Below are 21,965 nucleotides of genomic sequence, written 5' to 3'. Positions count from 1 at the left end.
CCCGCCGCTCAGATTTATTTTGCCAAAGTTACAGGGCAATTATGGAAATGCGCCCTTTGAAGCTGGGCTGATTTCTCTTTATTTTCTTCTCCCTGACAAAGCAGAGCTTCCCTGCCTCTTGCTGGTCTCTCTCTCCTCTCTCTCTCCCTTTCCTCTTTTTTTCCTGATATTTATTAGATAGCAGGAGTTTCCAGAGGTTATGTGAAAAAATCTTTTAAATGATGATAAAAATGAATACAGATTAAAATAATGTTACTATTATTTTGTGTGTGTGTGTGTGTGTGTGTGTGTTAAAGGACTTTGATGACCAGGAGGGGAGAAATAGATTCAGAATAGCAGGAGACAGACTCCTCCTGCACGGATGGTGGGTGCACCCTAGTCAAGCCTGAGGCCCGCAGCAGCCTGGCTGGCCCACAGGCTGGCAGTGGACTGGCCTGGCCACCCGAGGCCCCTGCTGTGCCCCTGGAATCCACAGCTCCACAGACTGAGCAGAAGTGCCTGTCTGATTCCTCACACCTCTGGAATAAGAGGCCCAGGCTCCACAGAGCAGTGTTTTCTGGGTTTGGTACATTATTTATCACTGGAGAATGGAATCTGGAGGCTCCATGTGAACCGGCCCCACTGATTTCTCTTCGCCGCCCCACTCTGCTTGATGCTGGGGCATTGAGGAAAAGTGTCTGAAGCCTGATGGCGTCCACCTCAGTGCTGGTGAGGCCCGTGGAGGGGGAGAGTCAGCCCGGATTGCTGGGTGTCCGGGGGCCTCTGTTTCTATTTCTTAGAGTGGTTTTGAAGTTTTCTTTGTCCATATTTTTGTTTGCCCCTTCCTTCCTCCCTTCCTGTCTTTGGGGTGAATGGCTAGTTATCTGTGGACCAACACCAACAGGAACTCTTATCACCTCCAGGAGCTGGCGCTGGCCCTGGTGGCCTGCGCAGAGTGGAGGCCGTTTCAGGGCTCACTTCCTTGGCCTGTTTTAAAATATAAAATGAGCTGAGCGTGGTGGCTCAGGCCTGTAATCCCAGCACCTTGGGAAACCAAGGTGGGTGGATCACCTGAGGTCAGGAATTTGAGACCAGCCTGGCCAACATGGCGAAACCCAGTCTCTACTAAAAATACAGAAATTAGCTGGGCATGGTGGCGCATGCCTGTAGTCCCAGTTATTTGGGGGCTGAGGCAGGAGAATCACTTGAACCCGGGAGGCGGAGGTTGCAGTGAGCTGAGATCGCGCTATTGCACTCTAACCTGGGCAGCAAGAGCAAAACCCCATCTCAAAAAAGAAATACAAATAAAAATAGAATGGAGTAAAGTGTGTGCTGATGATGTGATAGACCTCTTCTCTGCACTGTCCATGCATTTTATTTAATGTTCGTAGCCCCCCTGTGGAAGGCAGTATTATTATCTCACTTTCACAGATGAGGAAACTAAGGCTTGGAGTGGAGTGGGGCAGAAGGGTGGGGGTATCAGGAAACTCTTCTGGAAACACAGAGCAATCTCCATGGATTAGACAAAGTCAAGGCAGAACATTCTATAGGGCGTGCTGTCATCTGAACCGCAAGGGGCATATGTGTGTGTGCGCACACAAGAAGCTGGTAAGAGTGGTTCCCTCAGGGAAAGGAGCTGGCAGCTGGGAGTTGAGACAGGAGGAATGTTTTCCAGGGTGTATCCCTCTGCTCCTTTTGAACCATGAGACAGCTCTTTAAAACGCTGTTTTGTGTGGTTTTATTTTTTTATTTTTATTTATTTTTATGTTTTTGCACACAGTCTTGCTCTGTGGCCTAGCCCAGAGTATAGTGGTGGGATCTTGGCTCACTGCAACCTCCACCTCCCAAGTTCAAGCGATTCTCATGCCTCAGCCTCTCGAGTAGCTGGGATTACAGGTGCACACCACCACGCCTGGCTAAATTTTCTATTTTTTCACCATGTTGCCCAGGCTGATCTTCAACTCCTGGATTCAAGCAATCCTCCCGCCATCATCTCCCAAAGTGCCATGATTACAGGCGTTGGCCATCATGCCTGGCCTATTTTGTTTGTTTTAAAATCACTAAAATGCATCTGGGAGAGGAGAGAGAAAGAGAAAGGCAAGAAGCCACCTTCTCCGGATCTCTCAGCGAAGTTGAAAATGACTCACTCGTTGGACACCACAGATATTCACAAAGCACCTGTGTAGGAACATGCACCTCAGGCGTGGTGCTCCAGAAGATGGAACCCAGAATCAGACTGCCTTGGTTCAAATCCCAGCTGCATCGCACTCTAACTGTGGGACCTTGGGGTGCCAACTTCACCTCTCTGAGCTTGGCTCCCTCCTAAAATAGAAAGAATAATTATATTACCTTTCTCATAGGCTGCTGAGAAAATGAAGTGAGTGAATTCACGCCAAAAGCAACGCATCATTCATAATGATTGGCCTCATGCATAATCATTAACTAATACATTACATATGTTATTTTTATTAATTGTGACAACCACCCTGGCCATAAGCATAATTGTCCCCATTTTATAGATAGGTAAATCCAAGCTCAGCCACTTGTTCAGCATGGCCCATCAAGGGTGGAGCCAGCACTGATTCAGGCCTTTCTGACTCCGAATGCACAGGCATGCATTCGTCTGTGCTGGAATCTACCCTGGTTCATGCATCGAGATTTGGAGTGGAGTGTTCTGCAGCTGTGAACCCAATTTAATCCCATGCTGTCCCTCTACTTGACCTACCTGATGTTCACGGGCGTGACACTGTCTTGGATGGGCCAGGGCCACGTGCAGCCCTAGCACATCGCATCCACCTGCCTCCGCTGTGGAAGACAGAATGCAAGGGCATCTGAGAGCTGTGTCAGAGGAATAACCTGGAATCTGTTGTCCTCTCTCCTCTCTCTCTCTCTCTTTTTTTTGAAATGGAGTCACCCTCTATAGTCCAGGCTGCAGTGCGGTGGCATGATCTTGGCTCACTGCAACCTCTGCCTCCCAGGTTCAAGCAAGCCTCCTGCCTCAGCCTCCTGAGTACCTGGTATTACAGGCACCTGCCACCATATCCAGCTAACTTTTGTGTTTTTAATAGAGACAGGGTTTCACCGTGCTGGCCAGGCTGTCTTGAAATCCTGACCTCAGGTGATCCGCCCAGCCTCAGCCTCCCAAAGTGCTGGGATTACAGGCTTGAGCCACTGCCCCCGGCCCTCTCATTTATTTTTTCAGTAGCAACAGGACAGGACGAAGATCTCTGTCCACTCCTTTAATTGCTTTTCATCTTCACTCCTGGTGGAAGGAGGCTTTGGGGGTAATTGCACATGGAAATTTTGCTGTGAGAGGCCATCCACATTAGCAGGAGAAAGGCTTGCCTTCCTTCTAGATTTTTGCTCCTCCTCAATGTGTCATCCCTGGACCAGCACCTGCAGCATCAGCCTGGGAGCTGGTTAGAAATGTGAATTCTCAGGCCCCTTCCAGGTCCAGTCAATCAGAATTTGCATTTTCCTAGGAGTACCTGTGTGATGCCAGTGCCATCTTTTTTTTTTTTAAGATATGGTCTCACTCTGTCACCCAGGCTGGAATGCAGTGATATGATTATAACTCACTGCAGCCTGGAACTCCGGAGCTCAAGCAATCCTCCCCACTCAGCCTCCTGAGTTGCTCGGACCATAGGCACACACCACCATACCTGGCTGATTTTTTCTAAAGTTTTTGTCGAAAAGGGGTCAGGCGGATATCAAACTACTGGCCTCAAGCAATCCTCCAGTCTCAGCCTCCCAAAGTACTGGGATTACAAGAATGAGCCACCGTGCCCTGCTGCGTGTGCATACTAAAAGGTGAGAAGTACTGGTCTAGGTACTCCTCAGTAAAACCTAGGGCCCCACCAGGATGGAGCTGGAACAGTCTCTGAGACTTGGATCTCCATGGGAAATGCACAATGGGGCTGGGATGCTGTGGGGGAGACCAAAGAGGAAGGCAGCAAAGGAAAGACTGAGTGAGGTCGAGGGGGAAGGAGCCAAGCAGCAACCCAAGCAGCAACCCGAGGCGGATTACACCAAGACGGAAGATGGATCTGGCCTCTTTCTCTGCCTTTAAACATGTTTGTGATTGGCTGTAACACTGGGGTTTTCATGGCCACAGCCTCTGCCCACATAGCCTTCCAGATACTTCACAGCATAGTGACACGGGAGAGACCTAGTTAGACAAACGTAGGACTTTATTAATAGCAACCAACTTCTTGCGCATTGAAGATCACAGCGGATCCCCACTAACCTTGGGTATGCCTCATGAAAGAAAAGATAGAATAAGAGAGAGGAAAGAAGAAAAGAAAGAAAGGAGTAAGGAAGGAAGGTCATTCTGGATAAGCACAAAACAGGTAGGAGCCCTTGAGGGCAAGGACTGTGTCATTCACTTTTTCTTTTTGAGACACAGTCTCACTCTGTCACCCAGGTTGGAGTACAGTGGTGCAATCTCAGCTCACTGCAACATCTGCCTCCCAGGCGCAGGCAACTCTCCTGCCTCAGCCTCCTGAGTAGCTGAGATTACAGGCATCCACCACCATGCCTGGCTAATTTTTGCACTTTTAGTAGAGATGAAGTTTCACTATTATGGCCAGGCTGGTCTCGAACTCCTGACCTCAGGTGATCCTCCCACCTTGGCCTCCCAAAGTGCTGGGATTACGGGCACGAGCCATCGTGCCAGGCCTCATTCACATCTTTTTATTCATTCATTCATTTATTCAACAACATCGCACAGGGAGCCAACACGTGAACAAAGTCCCTGCTTTCCTGGTGCCTTCAGTCTACTGGAAACAGTTTTATAAAATTAACGGTAATAATGTGTTGTGTTGTCTGGAATATGAGGGATAAGAACAAGATGCTGTTAAGTATGCATGACGAAGAGGACTTAGCCTAGTTTGGGATGGGGAAGGATTTATGCATTCATGGGCCTGGGGACACAAAGGAGGCCTGCAGCACAGTGGGAAAGAGGAAGAGGAGGGCCCTGGACCTGTGCCATCCTCCAACATGGCAGCCGCTGCCCACACATGGCTACTGAGCACTGGAAATGCAGCTGGTCCTAACCGAGCTGTGCCATCAAAATGCACTCTGGAATTCGAAGACTCCAGATATTAAAAGAAAAAAGAATGTAAAGCATCACAATGATTTTATGTTTTTACATATTGAAATGACAGTATTTTGAACATACAGGGTTAAATAAGATATACAGATGCTCCTCAACTTACTGTGGCATTATGACTCAGTAAACCCATTATAAGTTGAAAATGTTGTAAGTCAAAAATGCACTTAATTATATCTAGGCTACTGAACACCATAGCTCAGCCCAGCCTGCCTTCAGCATGCTCAGAATGCTTACATTAGCCTACAGTTAGGCAAAATCATCTAACACAAAGCCTGTTTTATTTATATTTTATTTTATTTTATTTTATTTTATTTTATTTTTGAGACAGAGCCTCATTCTGTCACCCAGGTTGGAGTGCAGTGGCACGATCTTGGCTCACTGCAAACTTCCACCTCCCAGGTTCAAGCAATTCTCCTGCTTCAGCCTCCCGAGTCGCTGGGACTACAGACATGCACCGCCATGCCCAGCTAATTCTTATATTTTTCATAGAGATGGGGTTTCACCATGTTGGCCAGGCTGGTCTCGAACTCCTGACCTCAAGTTATCTGCCTGTCTTGGGATTACAGGCGTGAGCCAATACGCCTGGCCACAACACCTGTTTTATAGTAAAGTGTTGACTATCTCTCATACTGCATATTTCCAGCCTGGGAAAATATTACATTGCAATGGTTTTGCACCATTGTAAAGCCAAAAAATTGTAAGTTGAACCATCGTAAGTTTGGAACTATTATTTAAATTAATTTTATCTGTTTCTTTATACGTTTTAAATGTAATTATTAGAATTTTTTTGAGATGCTGTTGCCCAGGCTGGAGAACAATGGCACAATCTCTGCTCATTGCAACCTCCGCCTCCCAGGATTTTCTCTCTTGAGTGATTCTCCTGCCTCAGCCTCTTGAGTAGCTGGGATTACAAGTGTGAGCCACCACACCCTGCTAATTTTTGTGTTTTTAGTAGAGATGGGGTTTCACCATGTTAGCCAGGCTGGTCTCAAATGCCTGACCTCAGGTGAGCCGCCCACCTTGTTATCTCAAAGTGCTGGGATTACAGGCATGAGCCACAGCCTCTGGCCAGAAATTTTTAAATGACATACATGGCACATGTTGTTCCTAGCGGGCAGCACTGACCTCAAAAGACTGAGGTACAGGAGTCCATATTCCAGCACCACTGTTTGCCAGTTAAGGCACCTTGAGCAAATTAGCTTAGCCACACTAAGCCTCAGTGCTGTCATTTGTAAATAATCATATCTAGCATTTATTGTGTAGCTTGCATATGTTAAGCACATATAGCAATGTATCCAATCTTTACAAGGTCCAGTGAGGTAGGTACTACAATTACCTCCATTTTGCAGCTGGAGAAACGGAGGCTCAGGAAGATATAATTCACCAAAAGCCACAGCCCCAGGAAGTAGGGGGAAGTATAATTGAACCCAAGTAGTCTGGCTCCCAAGACTCTATTACAAAACAGCAATGGTACCTGTTGCATGGGATTGCCACGGAGAATTTCACTGAGGCAATGATGTATGCAAAGCCCGTAGTATTGTATTGTACCAGACACCATATCAGTAAGCTCCATAGTGATAGTTAATATTATTTAACAAAGGACTATTTACTTAAAAAAAAAAAAAAAGAAAAGAAAAAATAGTCAAATGAGGCTATGCAAAGCACTGACCCGCTTTGGTGGGAGTTACACATTAAGGCACTGTATCAATTATCCATTGATGCATAACCAATGATCCCAAAGCCTGGTAGCATAAAACAACAAACATGTATTATCTCATAGTTCCTGTGCCTCAGAAATTCAGGAGCAGCTTAACTGGGTGATTCTGGCTTGGGTTTTCTCATGAGGTGGCAGTTATGATGTCACACAGGGTTGCAGTCATCTGGAGGCTTGACTGAGACTGGGGCATCCACTTCCAAGATGACTCATTCACATAGTTGTGGGAAGGAGGTTTCTGATCATTACCATGTGGTCCCCTCCACTGAGTTGCTTGAGTATCCACACAACATGGCAGCCAACTGCCCCCAGAGCCAATGATCCAAGAGAGAACAAAATAGAAGCCACAGTGTCTCTTATCACCTAGCTTTGGAAGTCTCATTCTGCCATTTCTGCAATATCCTATTGTGGTTACACAAATCAGCCCTATTCAATATGGGAGAAGACTACACAAGGGCACTAATGCCAAGAGTCAGGGGTCACTGGGGCCATCTTGGAGGCTGGCTACTTGTCACTGATACATCTATGTAGCTTAATTTAGCTCCTGCTTTCCTTTCTAGGAAAACACACTTCTGGAATTTCAAAATACCAGGTGCCTAAGAGCCCAGGACAGAAACCTGATTCAAATCTTCCTTTTAAAAGGATGATTTTGTTGGTTTTATTGGTTCACGTAGCTGAGGAAAACAAAGGTGGAAAAATAATAATATCTGACATTTACTGAGCTCATATTACATGCTAAGCCCATGTTTCAACTCACCTAATCCTTATAAAGACCTTATGAGGTAGGTGCTGAATGTAAAGCAGGAAGCAATCCAGGGATCTGAAAGCACTGGTAACTTCTTTATTCATTTCGGCTTCTGTCCCAGTGCTGATCTTCTCTCAGACTCCTCCAGGTGGCAGGTACACAGTCATCATTAACTCAGTGGCCATGGCCTGAGAGTTGCTGATGCAAAGGGAAAGAAATGGTTTCTCTTGCCTAGTTTCAGTTGTAAAATCCCAAGGAAAACTTCTGATTGGCTCAGCTTCGGTCATATGTTCATTAGTGGGCCAACCATAACGGCCAGAGGGAGTGACAGGAAGTGGCAATTCCTTGGAGAAACTAGGGGTGATTCTATCATAAAAAGGTGTGGGGGAGAGTAGATCAGGCAGACATAATCACTGAAGGAGGAGAGGACAGGAGATTTATAGGAAGAAGATCTGTGAAGAGGTTTGGGAGGAGTTAAGAAGGGAAAGCAATCAGTCATTTTTCCAAAGGCCAGTCTGCAGGGCTGGGACTGAGCACAGGCTGAAATCAAGGTTGGACCATCTCTCAGCCCTTCTCAAGCCCTCCAGGCCTAGCAGTCTCCATCTGATCCCATATTGGAAATGGGCATGGAAGACGCCACACCTTTCTCAAGCTTTCCCTAGGAAAAGAGGTGGGTGAACTGGCCTGAAGAATCTGAGGTCAGACCCAAAGTAGCCCCTCACTGGCAGGAAGGTTCTTTTTGGTCTCACTTTTTGTCTTAAACATATCAGAGTTTGCATCACACTCCATGAAACTTTACTGTGTGTCTTGTTATAAAGGTAGTTTATCCTGTAAAGACCTTTAAATAAAATGGTTAATTCAGGGCCTATATTCACCCTGTGGTCTTGGTAGCTGCTGGGATGCTGCTGTGTACCATAGAGCTCTCGGTGCCCTGGTTCAAGAAGCTTGGGTACATATGGTTGGCAAATCCAGACCCCAATGGCATGGAGTACGGCAAAGGGCAGAAGGATGGCATTGATGTGGGATACTCCTGGGGGATTCATACTTTGCCCAAAGCCAGCTTGACATTCCCCCTTCTCTTCATTGAGCCTCCATCCCTGTTCTTCATTCACACTTGAACCGGAACTGGGGAGAGGGTGCATCTTGGGGCCGAGAGACTATCCTGGTGCTGGGTACATCCCATGACCCAGTATTAATAAGCACTCAATAGATATTCACCAAATGCATTGCTGCTTTAGAATTCAGCAATAAAGTTAGATGTTTCCTAAAAATGTCTTTTAGGTCTTTATGAAAATCACTTTGGAAATATTTCATAAAATAAGAAAAAATCATCAACTACAATCATAAAAAATAATAATTTTGTAAAAATATTCTAATAATTATCAAATATTGTAACTGTTTATATACAATTATAAAATTTAGCAATTATAAAAGACAGTAAGAGTTGTCCTTTGTTCAGTTTTTCCACGTAAGACTTGGCATTGTGTTTTCCTCTATGAGGTCAGTATGAGAGTAAGGTTTGAAAACAGCAGTCACTCTATTTTTTATTGTTTTATATCCTCTCCTTGCCACAACTGAGTGCCCTAAATATATATCCAGCTCCTCCTGACCCCCACCTAAATATTAAGTCACCATCGACTAGCCTTTTGGGAGGCCAAGGCAGGCAGATCACCTGAGCTCAGGAGTTGGAGACCAGCCTGGGCAACAAAGTGAAACCCCATCTCTACTAAAACACAAAAAAATTAGCTGGGCATAGTGGTGCGTAGCTACCTGGGAGGCTGAGGTAGAATAGCTTGAACTTGGGAGGCAGAGGTTGCGGTGAGCCGAGATCTCACCATTGCACTCCAGTCTAGGTGACAGAGCAAGACTTGTCTCAGAAAAAAAAAAAAAAAAAAAACAGACACAATTGAGACTATGGGGTCAGCCAGCAAGGCTGGGACTGGGGTACCCTGACGTACACTCTCACTGATTCTCCTAAGATACTCCTTTTTTGCCTACATAACGGTCAGGCCAGGAGGTCTCCACACCAGGCTCTGTTCTTCTGGCGGGCCCCTGACCTTTTGCGTCCTGGAATAAAGCAGAAGAGCAGGATGGCATGGCCGTGCTGGAAACAGCACTTGGGAAAAGGCCACAGACTCAACTGCTTGCTCCACAGCACGCACGAGGGCCACTGCCAAAAATATAATTACCCAGAAATGTGGAACCAAGACAATGCAGCAGAGGAGACTGAGCAGGGACAGTGGGGGAGGGACGGAGAGGCTGGAGGAAGTAGGGCTGGTTCTGAGGGACGGACAGAGTCCCTCTCAGTGGCCCAGTGAGCTGAGGCTGGAGAATAAGAGGCCCCAGGCACCAGGGAAGATGCATCTGCAAACTAGAAGCTTCTAAGGAAGTTGACTTGACTCTCTAACCTTTCTGGAAAGAGAGAAGCCCTTTCCATCCTGCAAAATTGTGAATGGTCACTTTGTAATGGAAGAATCAGGCCATCTTCCCTAAAGAGAAGCAGAGGAGGAACCCACGCAGCTCTCCTCTGCCCACTCCGTGTTAGGCAAAACTAATCTCCCTGCTCCTCAGAGGGGATGGGAACAAAAGGTGGGCTACAAGCTCATCTGTGGAGAAACTACAGAGGAATATTCGCTGAGATCTTCGACCCAGAGGCTTTAGTGCAACTGCTAAGCTCATTTCAGGTCGTGTGACACTCTTGTGCCAGTCCTCACTGGTATGATAGTTACAGAAAAGCTGGCATTCGTCTTTGCTCTAACAATGCCCCCATCAACGTACAATCTATAATAAATGATTATTAATGACAAGTTATGGGGCACCTCTGAATTGCTATGACTATCTCCAACCCTGAGAATGTGTCCTAAAACACACCAATGCATAGATGTGACAATGGAAATATTTAGTGACTGGGGCCTCAACTGCATCAGAACCAGCAACCAACCAGCAATCGGAACCAAGGGGACAAGGTTCTGAGACATTATCCTGTGCCTGGCATTGACAGGTTGGTTTATGAGTCATGGGAATCTCCAGGAGGTCCCAGGGAAGCGCCAGAGCAGAAGAGGGGACACTTGGGGATTTCAGGGCAGTGCTATTTACCAATTGACATGGAACTATTTCTTTATTTTAAAAACAGAGAGGCCAGACGCAGTGGCTCACTCCCTTAATCCCAGTACGTTGGGAGGCCGAGGCAAGCGGATCACTTGAGGTCAGGAGTTTGAGACCAGCCGGGCCAACATGGTGAAACCCTGTCTTACTAAAAATACAAAAATTAGCCGGGTGTGGTAGCACTCACCTATAATCCCAGCTACTAGGGAGGCTGAGGTAGGAGAATCACTTAAGCCTGGGAGACAGGTTGCGGTGAGCTGAGATCTCGCCATTGCACTCCAGTCTGGGTGGCAGAGCAAGACTCTGTCTCAAAAAAAATAAATAAATAAATAAATAAATAAATTAAAAAAAAAAAAACAGAGCCAACTGAAAATCCACATATGAAACCATGAAGTTGCATCCCTTCTTCATTCACACCATATGCAAAAATTAACTTAAAACGTACCACAGACTTAATGATAAGAGCTAAAACTATAAAATTCTTAGAAGAAAATATAGATATAAATGTTTGTAACCTTGGACCAAGGAAAGCCATCTTAGACACCAAAAACACAAGAAACCTGAGAAGAAATAGATCAAAATACAAAACTTGTATGCAAAGGATGGCACCAAGAAAGTAGAAAGATAACCAACGGAATGAAGGGGAATATTGGCAAGTTACATATCTGATAAGGGAATCATATCTTGAATGCAGAAAGAACTACTACAGCTCAGAAATAAAAGACAAACAAATATGAAAATGGCAAAGGATCTCAATAGACATTTCTCCAAAGATAATATACAAATGGCCAAGAAACACGTAAAAAGATGTCCAACAACATTAGCCATTAGAGAAATGCAAATCAAAACCACAATAAGATACTACTTTGCACCTGCTAGGATGGCTATAATTTTTAAAATGAAAAATGACAAGTGTTGGCAAGGATATGGAGAAATTGTCACCCTCATACAATGTTGATGGGAATGCAAAATAATATAATGCCTTTGAAAAGCAGTTTGACAGTTACTAAAAAAAATTAAGCAGTTTCCTTATGACCCAGAAATTCCACTTCTATGTATATAGCCAAATGAATAAAAATGTGTCCATATAAAAAAACTTGTACATAAATATTTATAGCAGCATTATTCATAATAACCAAAAATGGAAACAACTCATATGTTTATCAACTGATGAACAGATAAGCAATGTTGGTATAGCCATCCAGTGGAATGCTATTTAACCATAAAAAGGAATGAAGCACCAATATACACTCCAGCATGAGTGAATTCTGAAACCATCCTAAGTGAAAGAAGCCAGTTGCAAAAGATCACATATTATATGATGCTGTTTATGTGAAATGTCCAGAATAGGCAAATCCATAGAGACAGAAAAAAGATTAGTTGTTGCCTAGGGTTACAGGGACTGGGAAGAAATGAGGGCAACTGCTAATGGGTACATAGTTTCTTTTTAGAGTGATGAAATATTCTAATATTGACTGTACTGATGGTTACACAACTCTGTGAATATACTACATGCTGTAGAACTGTACACATTAAATGGGTGAATTGCATAATATGTGAATTCTATCCCTGGAAAGTCATTAGATGTGCCACATTGGCCAATACACAAACATGCTGTTTAAAAATGCAGACATGAGTGTGCATGAGTGCATGCACAAACACACCCCAAGCAGACACAAACATGAGAAGAAGAAATTGAGAGAAACTGATCAATATGAATGGTTGTGAATATTTTTTACAAGGGTGGCCACAAAGAGTGAATTCTTGCTGCATAGTTTTGGCATAGGAGGTCCTGCTGAAAATACATATAATTTTACCTCCCCAAAAGAATAAGAAGCTTTTGTGCCCTCAAATAATTATGTTCTGGAACTTTCTTATTTGGGCAGTTTCTAGGAGTTGTACCTGTATCCCTATTATTACAGAAATAGGACTCCCAATGGTAATATTTGAAGAGACACCTACATGAAGCTTATAAAATCCTGGTGCTGTTTCCCCCTCAGAAAGAACACAGTCTCCCTGCCATACCAGCAAACTGCTTCTGCCTAACACCAACCAATGAGAGGCAGTGGAAGAAGATGCTCTGGGAAATTACAATGCAATGATTCAGTTCCATGTCTGGGAAAGATGGAGGCCTTGTAGCTCACACCCAGGCCACGGCAGGGAGCCCTGAGTTATATACTGTGTGGGGACATGAGGGAAGGCTATTTGCCAAGCAGAATAAATCCATGTCTTTCTCAGAGGGGCCTCCAAAGTAACAAATGCACTCACTGATTAAATGCAATTCCAGGGCAGATGAGTTTGGGTTCAGGAAAACAATGTGGCCCGCTCGATGACTCATCTTTTGTGCTGCTGCACAATGTCACCACACTTGACTGTGCTGCCACTACTGATATCTGACACTTGTTGAGCACAATGATAAATACTTACATGCTTATCTCATTTCATCCTCAGAACCACTCAATAAGGTCAATGCCATCATCACGACCACTTTGCAGGTGGAGAACTGAGGTCCAAGGGGGCAGATGAAGTTTTGAACCCAGTTCTGCCTGACACCATTGCCAAGTCATAATCACTTATGCTTCAAAAGCAGGAGCTCTGAACACAGGCTTACAAACCAAGAGGGGAGGAATGGCAGAGGGAGGGAGAAGCTTGTTCCTTGTTTTCTTTGGTCATGGCATTGAATTATTGTTGAAATTCTCGAGAGGCAACATTTCTGAATACAAGAAGCATATGAGAGAAATATCCTCATCCAAGATACAGGAAGAAAAGAAATTGGAGAAATTATACTGAAAAAAAAAATCTCTCTGCACATGTTTAGGGAAGACAGAAGGAGCAGGGGCGAGTGAGGAAGATAAGACTACAGAGATGCCAATCAAAGACTGGTCCAGGTCCTCTTACCTTAGTCCACTCCACAACACAGACAGAAACCCCTCACCTCATGTTCCAGCAGCAACCAAAAGGTCCTCCTGTGAAGGACACTGCCTCCTTCTCTTTTCCTTCTCCTTGCATTCCATTCAGGGATCCTACCCATAGATGAATGAGAACGGGTTTAGAAAACACATTTGCCCAGTGTAGACTTAATCTGAAGTTTCTCGGTAGATCCACACTGAGCCAGGGGGAGAAGTCTGTGGGACAAGAAGGAGAACATCAGCTGGGTGCAGTGGCTCACACCTGTCATCCCAGTACTTTGGGAGGCTGAAGCAGGAGGATGACTTGAAGCTGGGAGTTTGAAACCAGTGTGGTCAACATAGCAAGATCCCATCTCTACAAAAGAAAAAATTTAAAAATTATCCAGGCATGGTGGCGTGTACCAGTAGTCTCAGCTACTCAAAAGGCTGAGTCAGGAGGATCACTTGAGCCCAGGAGTTTGAGGCTGCAGTGAGCTATGATTGCACCTCTGCACTCCAGCCTGGGCAACAGAGCAAGACCCTGTCAAAAAAAAAAAAGAAGAAAAAGAAGAAAAGAAGAAGAGGAAGAAGAAGAAGAAGGAGGAGGAGGAGGAGGAGGAAGAAGAGGAAGAAGAGGAGGAGGAGGAAGAGGAGGAGGAAGAGGAGGAGGAAGAGGAAGAGGAAGAAGAAGAAGAAAGAAGAAAGAAGAAGAACATTGACTGGGGCCAGAAGGAGTAGCTGAAGTTTCAGCACCAAGTCTAATGGGCCACCACTTTGGTTTCCTTCTTTAATTACTTTTTTTTTATTTTGACATAATCTCAGATCTACAGAAAAGCTGCAAGAATTGTAAAAATAATTTCTAGGATGCCCCAATTAAAAGACACAGACTGGCAAATTGGATAGAGTCACGACCCATCAGTGTGCTATATTCAGGAGACCCATCTCATGTGCAAAGACACACATAGGCTCAAAATAAAGGGATGGAAGAATATTCATCAAGCAAATGGAAAGTGAGAAAAAGCAGGAGTTGCAATCCTAATCTCTGATAAAACAGACTTTAAACCAACAAAGATCAAAAGAGACAAAGAAGGGTGTTACATAATGGTAAAGAGATCAATGCAGCAAGAAGAGCTATCTATCCTAAATATATATGCACCCAATACAGGAGCACCCAGATTCATAAAGCAAGTTCTTAGAGATCCACAGAGAGACTTAGACTCCCACACAATAATAGTGGGAGACTTTAACACCCCACTGTCAATATTACATAGATCAACAAGACATAAAATTAACAAGGATATTCAGGACTTGAACTCAGCTCTGGACCAAGAGGACCTAATAGACATCTACAGAACTCTCCACCCCAAATCAAGAGAATATACATTCTTCTCAGCACCTCATTACACTTATTCTAAAATTGACCACATAATTCGAAGCAAAACACTCCTCAGCAAATGAAAAAGAGTGGAAATCATTACAGTCTCTCAGGCCACAGTGCAATCAAAGCAGAACTCAGGATTAAGAAATTCACTCAAAACCTTACAACTACATAGAAACTGAACAACCTGCTTCTGAATGACTACTGGGTAAATAACGAAATGAAGGCAGAAATAAAGATGTTCTTTGAAAGCAATGAGAACAAAGACACAATGTACCAGAATCTCTGGGACACATTTAAAGCAGTGTGTAGAGGGAAATTTATAGCATTAAATGCCCACAAAAGAAAGCAGGAAAGATCTAAAATTGACACCCTAACATCAAAAATGAAAGAACTAGAGAAGCAACAGCAAACAAATTCAAAAGCTAGCAGAACACATGAAATAACTAAGATCAGAGCAGAACTGAAGGAGATGGAGACACAACAAACCCTTCAAAAAATTCATGAATCCAGGAGCTGTTTTTTTGAAAAAAATAAACAAAATAGATAGACTTCTAGCCAGACCAATAAAGAAGAAAAGAGAGAAGAATCAAATAGATGCAATAAAAAAAGATATAGGGGATATCACCACTGACCCCACAGAAAAACAAACTACTATCAGAGAATACTACAAACACCTCTGTGCAAATAAACTAGAAAATATAGAAAAAATGGATAAATTCCTGTACACATACATCCTCCCAAGTCTAAGCCAGGAAGAAGCTGAATCCCTGAATAAACCAATAACAAGTTCTGAAATTGAGGCAGTAATTAACAGCCTACCAACCAAAAAATGTCCAGGACCAGACAGATTCACAGCCAAATTCTACCAGAGGTACAAGAGGAGCTGGTACTATTCCTTCTGAAACTATCCAAAGCAATAGAGAAGGAAGGAATCCTCTCTAATTCATTTTATGAAGCCAGGGCCACCCTGATACCAAAACTTGGCAGAGACACAACAATAAAAGGAAATTTCAGGCCAATATCCCTGATGAACATGAATACCAAAATCTTCAATAAAACACCTGCAAACTGAATCCAGCAGCACATCAAAAAGCTTATCCACCATGATCAAGTCGGCTTCATCCCTGGGATGCAAGGCTGGTTCAACATACGCCAATCAATAAACACAATCCATCACATAAACAGAACCAATGACAAGAACCACATGATTATCTCAATAGATGCAGAAAAGGCCTTTGATAAAATTCAACACCCCTTCATGCTAAAAACTCTCAATAAACTAGGTATCAATGGAACATATCTCAAAATAATAAGAGCTATTTATGACAAACCCACAGCCAATATCATGCTGAATGGGCAAAAACTAGAAGCATTCCCTTTGAAAACTGGCATAAGACAAGGATATCCTCTCTCACCACTCCTATTCAACATAGTAGTGGAAGTTCTGGCCAGGGCAATCAGGCAAGAGAAAGCAATAAAGCGTATTCGCATAGGAAGAGAGGAAGTCAAATAGTCTCTGTTTGCAGGTGACATGATTGTATATTTAGAAAACCCCATCATCTCAGCCCAAAATCTCTTTAAGCTGATCAGCAACTTCAGCAAAGTCTCAGGATGCAAAATCAATGTGCAAAAATCACAAGCATTCCTATACACCAATAACAGACAAACAGAGAACCAAATCATGAGTGAACTCCCATTCACAATTGCTACTAAGAGAGTAAAATACCTAGGAATCCAGCTTACAAGGGATGTGAAGGACCTCTTCAGGGAGTACTGCAAACCACTGCTCAAGGAAATAAGAGAGGACACAAACAAATGGAAAAACGTTCTATGCTCATGGATAGGAAGAATCAATATCGTGAAAATGGCCATACTACCCAAAGTAATTTATAGATTCAATGCTAGCCCCATCAAACTACCACTGAATTGGAAAAAACTACTTTAAAGTTCATATGGAACCAAAAAAGAGCCCACATAGCCAAGACAATCCTGGGCAAGAAGAACAAAGCTGGAGGCATCATGCTACCTGACTTCAATCTATACTACAAGGCTACAGTAACCAAAACAGCATGGTACTGGTAGCAAAACAGATATATAGACCAATGGAACAGAACAGAGGCCTCAGAAATAACACCACACATCTACAACCATCTGATCTTTGACAAACCTGACACACACAAGCAACGAGGAAAAGACTCCCTATTTAATAAACGGTGTTGGGAAAACAAGCTAGCCATATGCAGAAAACTGAAACGGGATCCCTTCCTTATACCTTATACAAAAATCAACTCAAGATGGATCAAAGACTTAAACGTAAGACCTAGGACCATACAAATCCTAGAAGAAAACCTGGGCAATACCATTCAGGACACAAACAACCCCATCAAAAAAAAATGGGCAAAGGATCTGAACAGACACTTCTCAAAAGAAGACATTTATGCAGCCAATAGAAATATGAAAAAATGCTCATCATCACTGGTCATTAGAGAAATGCGAATCAAAAGCACAATGAGATACCATCTCATGCCAATTAGAATGGTGATCATTAAAAAGTCAGGAAACAACAGATGCTGGAGAAGTTGTGGAAAAATAGGAACACTTTTACACTGTTAGCTGGAGTGTAAATTAGTTCAACCATTGTGGAAGATAGTGTGGCGATTCCTAAAGGATCTAGAACTAGAAATACCATTTGACCCAGCAATCCCATTACTGGGCATATACCCAAAGGATTATAAATCATTCTATGATAAAGATACATCCACATGTAGGTTTACTGCAGTACTATTCACAATAGCAAACACTTGGAACCAACCCAAATGCCCATCAATGATAGACTGGATTAAGAAAATATGGCATATATACACCAAGAAATACTATGCAGTCATAAAAAAGCATGAGTTCATGTCCTTTGCAGGGACATGGATGAAGCTGGAAACCATCATTCTCAGCAAACTATCACAAGATCAGAAAACCAAATACCGCTTGTTCTCACTCGTAGTGGGAGTTGAACAATGAGAACACATGGACACAGGGAGGGGAACATCACACACTGGGGCCTGTCAGGGGGTGGGCGGCTAGGGGAGGGATAACATTTGGAAAAATACCTAATGTAGGTGACAGGTTGATCGGTGCAGCAAACCACCATGGCACGTGTATACCTATGTAATAAAACTGCATGTTCTGCCCATGTAACCCAGAACTTAAAGTATAATAATTTTTAAATAAAAGAATGTCTACAAGCCTTTCACCCAGATGCCCCATCTCATCTTTCCCTCTCAAATGATAGACAGATACAGATATATAGAAGTACATAAACATACACAAGCATTACAAATAGAGACATATGCATATATACAAGTACATGTATACACAGGTATACATACATGCTCTCTCTCTCTGTGTGTATATATATATATATGCACACATACACATTAAAAACCACTGGTACCTGCAATTCCTATTCAACACTGCAGAGCTCATTAGATCTTTCTGCTTCCCATACTGGTAATTCTCTTCCCATCAGTGAGAAACCTGGCTCCCACTACGCACAATATATTTACTTTTTGCCTAATCCCAGAATACAATCAGTATTTTCAGAATTCATCATTTATTCATCTGCAAAAAAGAAACCTCCCATCTAGCATTTAAGACTGATTAGTCCCAGGAATTTGAGACCTGCCAGAGCAGCATGGCGAGATCCCATCGCTACAAAAGATTTTGAAAATTAGCTGGGTGTGGTGGCATGTGCCTGTAGTCCCAGGTACTTGGGAAGCTGAGGTGGGAAGATGACTCGAGCCCAGGAAGTTGAGGCTGCAGTACGCGGTGATTGCGCCACTGCCTTCCAGCCTGGGTGACAGAGGGAGACCCTGTCTCAAAACAAAAACCAAAACAAAAACGAACAAACAAACAAACAAAACTCAGAGTTCTTTAGTCCTTATTCCAAGCACTGTGCTCCAGTCACTGGTTCAGCCCCTCTCCCACCTCCACCTTCCTTTCAATGTGGTTGCGTGTTTCATTTGAAATACAGTTGACTTCATTTGTTTCTACTTACATCTCATTTTAAGATTTTTTTTGTTCCTCCTTGTTGTCTTTTCCTTCCTTTTTTCCTTCCCTTCCTTCCTTCATTCTTTCCTTCCTTCCTGCTTCCTTCCTTCCTCCTTTCTCTGTCTCTTTTTCTTTCGTTTTGAATATATGAAATCTTAACAGGGTTCCAAGAGTCAGAACTATATGAAAAGATATGCTCAGGGTAGTGTCGTTTCTTTTTCATTCCTTCTCTGCTTTCGGCCTCATTACCACCTACCCCCGTAACTAACCAATCTCATTATTTCTGTCATATCTTTCTAGTTCTGCTGGTTCTTTTTTTTTTTTTCCTTGCACAAAGGGGGAAATATTTTCTTATTTCCCCTCCCTTCTTACACAAAAGGTAGCACCCTACCTTAACAGTATGCCCTGGAGTCATCCCACATATGTCCATAGATATCATTCTTATTCTTTTTTACAGCCGCATAGAACTCCATTGGGTGAATACACTGTAATCACCTAACTAATCTCATGTGTGTGGGTGTTTAGATTGTCTCCGGTGTTTAGATTGTGTCCACTGTTTTGCAATTACAAACAATGTAGCAATTAATACCTTGTGCATACATATTTTCACATTATGGGAATGTTAGCTACTTTTAAATGTTATATATCAGTAAGGATTAGATCCAACTTTATGTAATAGAAAACTCAAAATAACAGAAATATATAATAGGTTATTGCTAGCCACACAAAAAAAGATCCAGAAGCAAGAAGTCCAGGTTGTCACTGTGGCTCATGAGGGAACCTGACTCCTTCTGTCATTCTGTTCTTCCATTCTTAGTACGTTATTTCCATACTTAATTACCTCATGTTCTAAATGGCTGCTGATACTCCCACCATCACATTCATGCTCCAGGAAGGAAAGGATGTAAGATCAAAAAGGGCTTTCTTCAGCTGTCACTTTTTTATGGAGACATTCTGAAAGTGTCTCCCAACAACTTTCACTTACATCTTATCTTCTAGAGTTCAGTCACATAGCTTCAGGGAGGTTGGGGAAATAGTCTTGCAGCTGGTCACACCACTACCTTCAGTATTTTATTTATTTATTTATTTATTTATTTATTTATTTATTTATTTATTTTTAAACGAAGTCTCACTCTGTCACCAGGCTGGAGTGCAGTGACGCGATCTCGGCTCACTGCAACCTCCACCTCCCGGGTTCAAGCAATTCTCCTGCCTCAGCCTCCCAAGTAGCTGGGACTACAGGCGCATTCCACCATGCGCAGCTAATTCTTGTATTTTTAGTAGAGATGAGGTTTCACCACGTTGGCCAGGGTGGTCTCCGTCTTCTGATCTGATCTGCTCACCTCGGCCTCACAAAGTGCTGGGATTGCAGGCGTGAGCCACGATTAGGATTCTTTAGTTGAGGAGGAGGGAGAAATTGTGTATTGGTTGGGTAACTAGCAATCCCTACCACATGTTACTACAATTAAATTTTCACTCCTTCTATCACTGCTATACAACCAGTACACCTTTTGTTTATGAGGGTGTCCTAAAAAGTCACTTCTCTCCCCCGAGTACTTTGGGATAATTTGAGGTGCATTCTCATAGTTCTGAACCAGTCTAGGGCCCTCCCTGCTTGGGGACCAGTGGGAGTGATGGCCACCGGCTCCACGGGAATGTCCAGGAGAATGCATTCACTGGGGCCACCCTGTTATATGAACCACCAGGAGCGACAGGTGTTTTCACGAGAAGGGAAAATACAATGATTGTATTAACCCGTTTTCATGCCGCTGCTAAAGACATACCCGAGACTGGGCAATTTACAAAAGAAAGAGGTTTAATGGACTCACTGTTCCATGTGGCTGGGGAGGCCTCACAATCATAGTGGAAAGTGAAAGGCACCTCTCACATGGAGGCAGACAAGAGATGTGACCTTGTGCAGGGAAAATCCTCTTTATAAAAGCATCAGATCTCGTGAGACTTATTCAGTATCACGAGAACGGCGTGGGAAAGACCCAACCCCATGATTTAATGACCACCCACTGGGTCCCTCCCATGACACATGAGAATTGTGGAAGCTACAATTCAAGATGAGATTTGGGTAAGGACACAGCCAAACCCTATCAATGATCCTTCAACAAGCAAAGGAGATAAACCCAAAAGCCAGATGCCACTATCTTTCACCAGAGGTGAAAGTAACAATGTACTCAATGTCACCAAGAGAAGCAAATGTGTCAAGAGACTTTAAAAAGTGCCCAGGTTAATCCTAGAGGGAATAGGGACTGTCATACAAAATGGCGTTACATACTAAAAGATGCTGTCAGGAGTGCCAGTAAAGGCAAAGCACTTATGTGTGAGTTTGGGAGCGGAGCCTGCAGAGGGATGAAGTTCAGTTGGGTAGGAGGAGTGGGGACTGAGCTGTTGGATTTCTGCTCCAGAACAAAGAAAAGGGGACTCTCACAGTGGCTCGGTGAAAAGTACTAGAGTGTGATGGAGCTGAGTTCACACCCCAGCTTTATGAGTGACAACCATAAAGTCACTTCGTTCCTCTGGGGCCTCAACTTTCTCATCCACACTCTGCTTTCTAGCATGAAGCTGTGGGGAGAATTGAAGGATAGATTAAAGATTCAACAAGGCAGTTATTAATCATTAATAGTTACTGCCATGGCTGGGTGTGGTGGCTCACACCCATAATCCCAGCACTTTGGGAGGCTGAGACTGGAGGATCGCTTGACCCCAGGAGCTCAAGCTCAGCCTGGGCAATACAGCAAGACCTCATCTCTACACATAATAAAAAAAAAATTAACCAGGCATGGTGGTGCACGTCTGTAATCCCAGCTACTCAGGAGGCTGAGGTGAGAGGATTGCTTGAGCCCAGGAGGTTGAGGCTGCTGTGAGCCATGATCATGCCACTGCACTCCAGCCTGGGCAACAGAGCAAGATCCTGCCTCAATTTTTTAAAAAATAGTTACTATCATATCATTTAGTATGAAAGTTCTCAGTCAGTCCTTCCCTAC

General features: G+C 43.5%; 1 long non-coding RNA gene across 1 annotated transcript in view; it reads left to right on the top strand.

The window, feature by feature from the left end:
• The first annotated feature begins 6,208 nt into the window (after positions 1-6,208).
• LOC144337758 (uncharacterized) overlaps positions 6,209-21,965 on the top strand; it is a 28,030-nt gene continuing 12,273 nt past the window's right edge. Inside the window, exon 1 of the long non-coding RNA XR_013411260.1 lies at positions 6,209-8,249. This is a non-coding gene — a long non-coding RNA (uncharacterized LOC144337758). The remainder of the gene's footprint in view (positions 8,250-21,965) is intronic.

Source organism: Macaca mulatta, chromosome 20 (assembly GCF_049350105.2).
Source record: "Macaca mulatta isolate MMU2019108-1 chromosome 20, T2T-MMU8v2.0, whole genome shotgun sequence".
Lineage (NCBI taxonomy): Eukaryota > Metazoa > Chordata > Mammalia > Primates > Cercopithecidae > Macaca > Macaca mulatta.
Note: the sequence above shows the minus strand (reverse complement) of the source record. Positions and strands in the feature narration are given on the sequence as shown.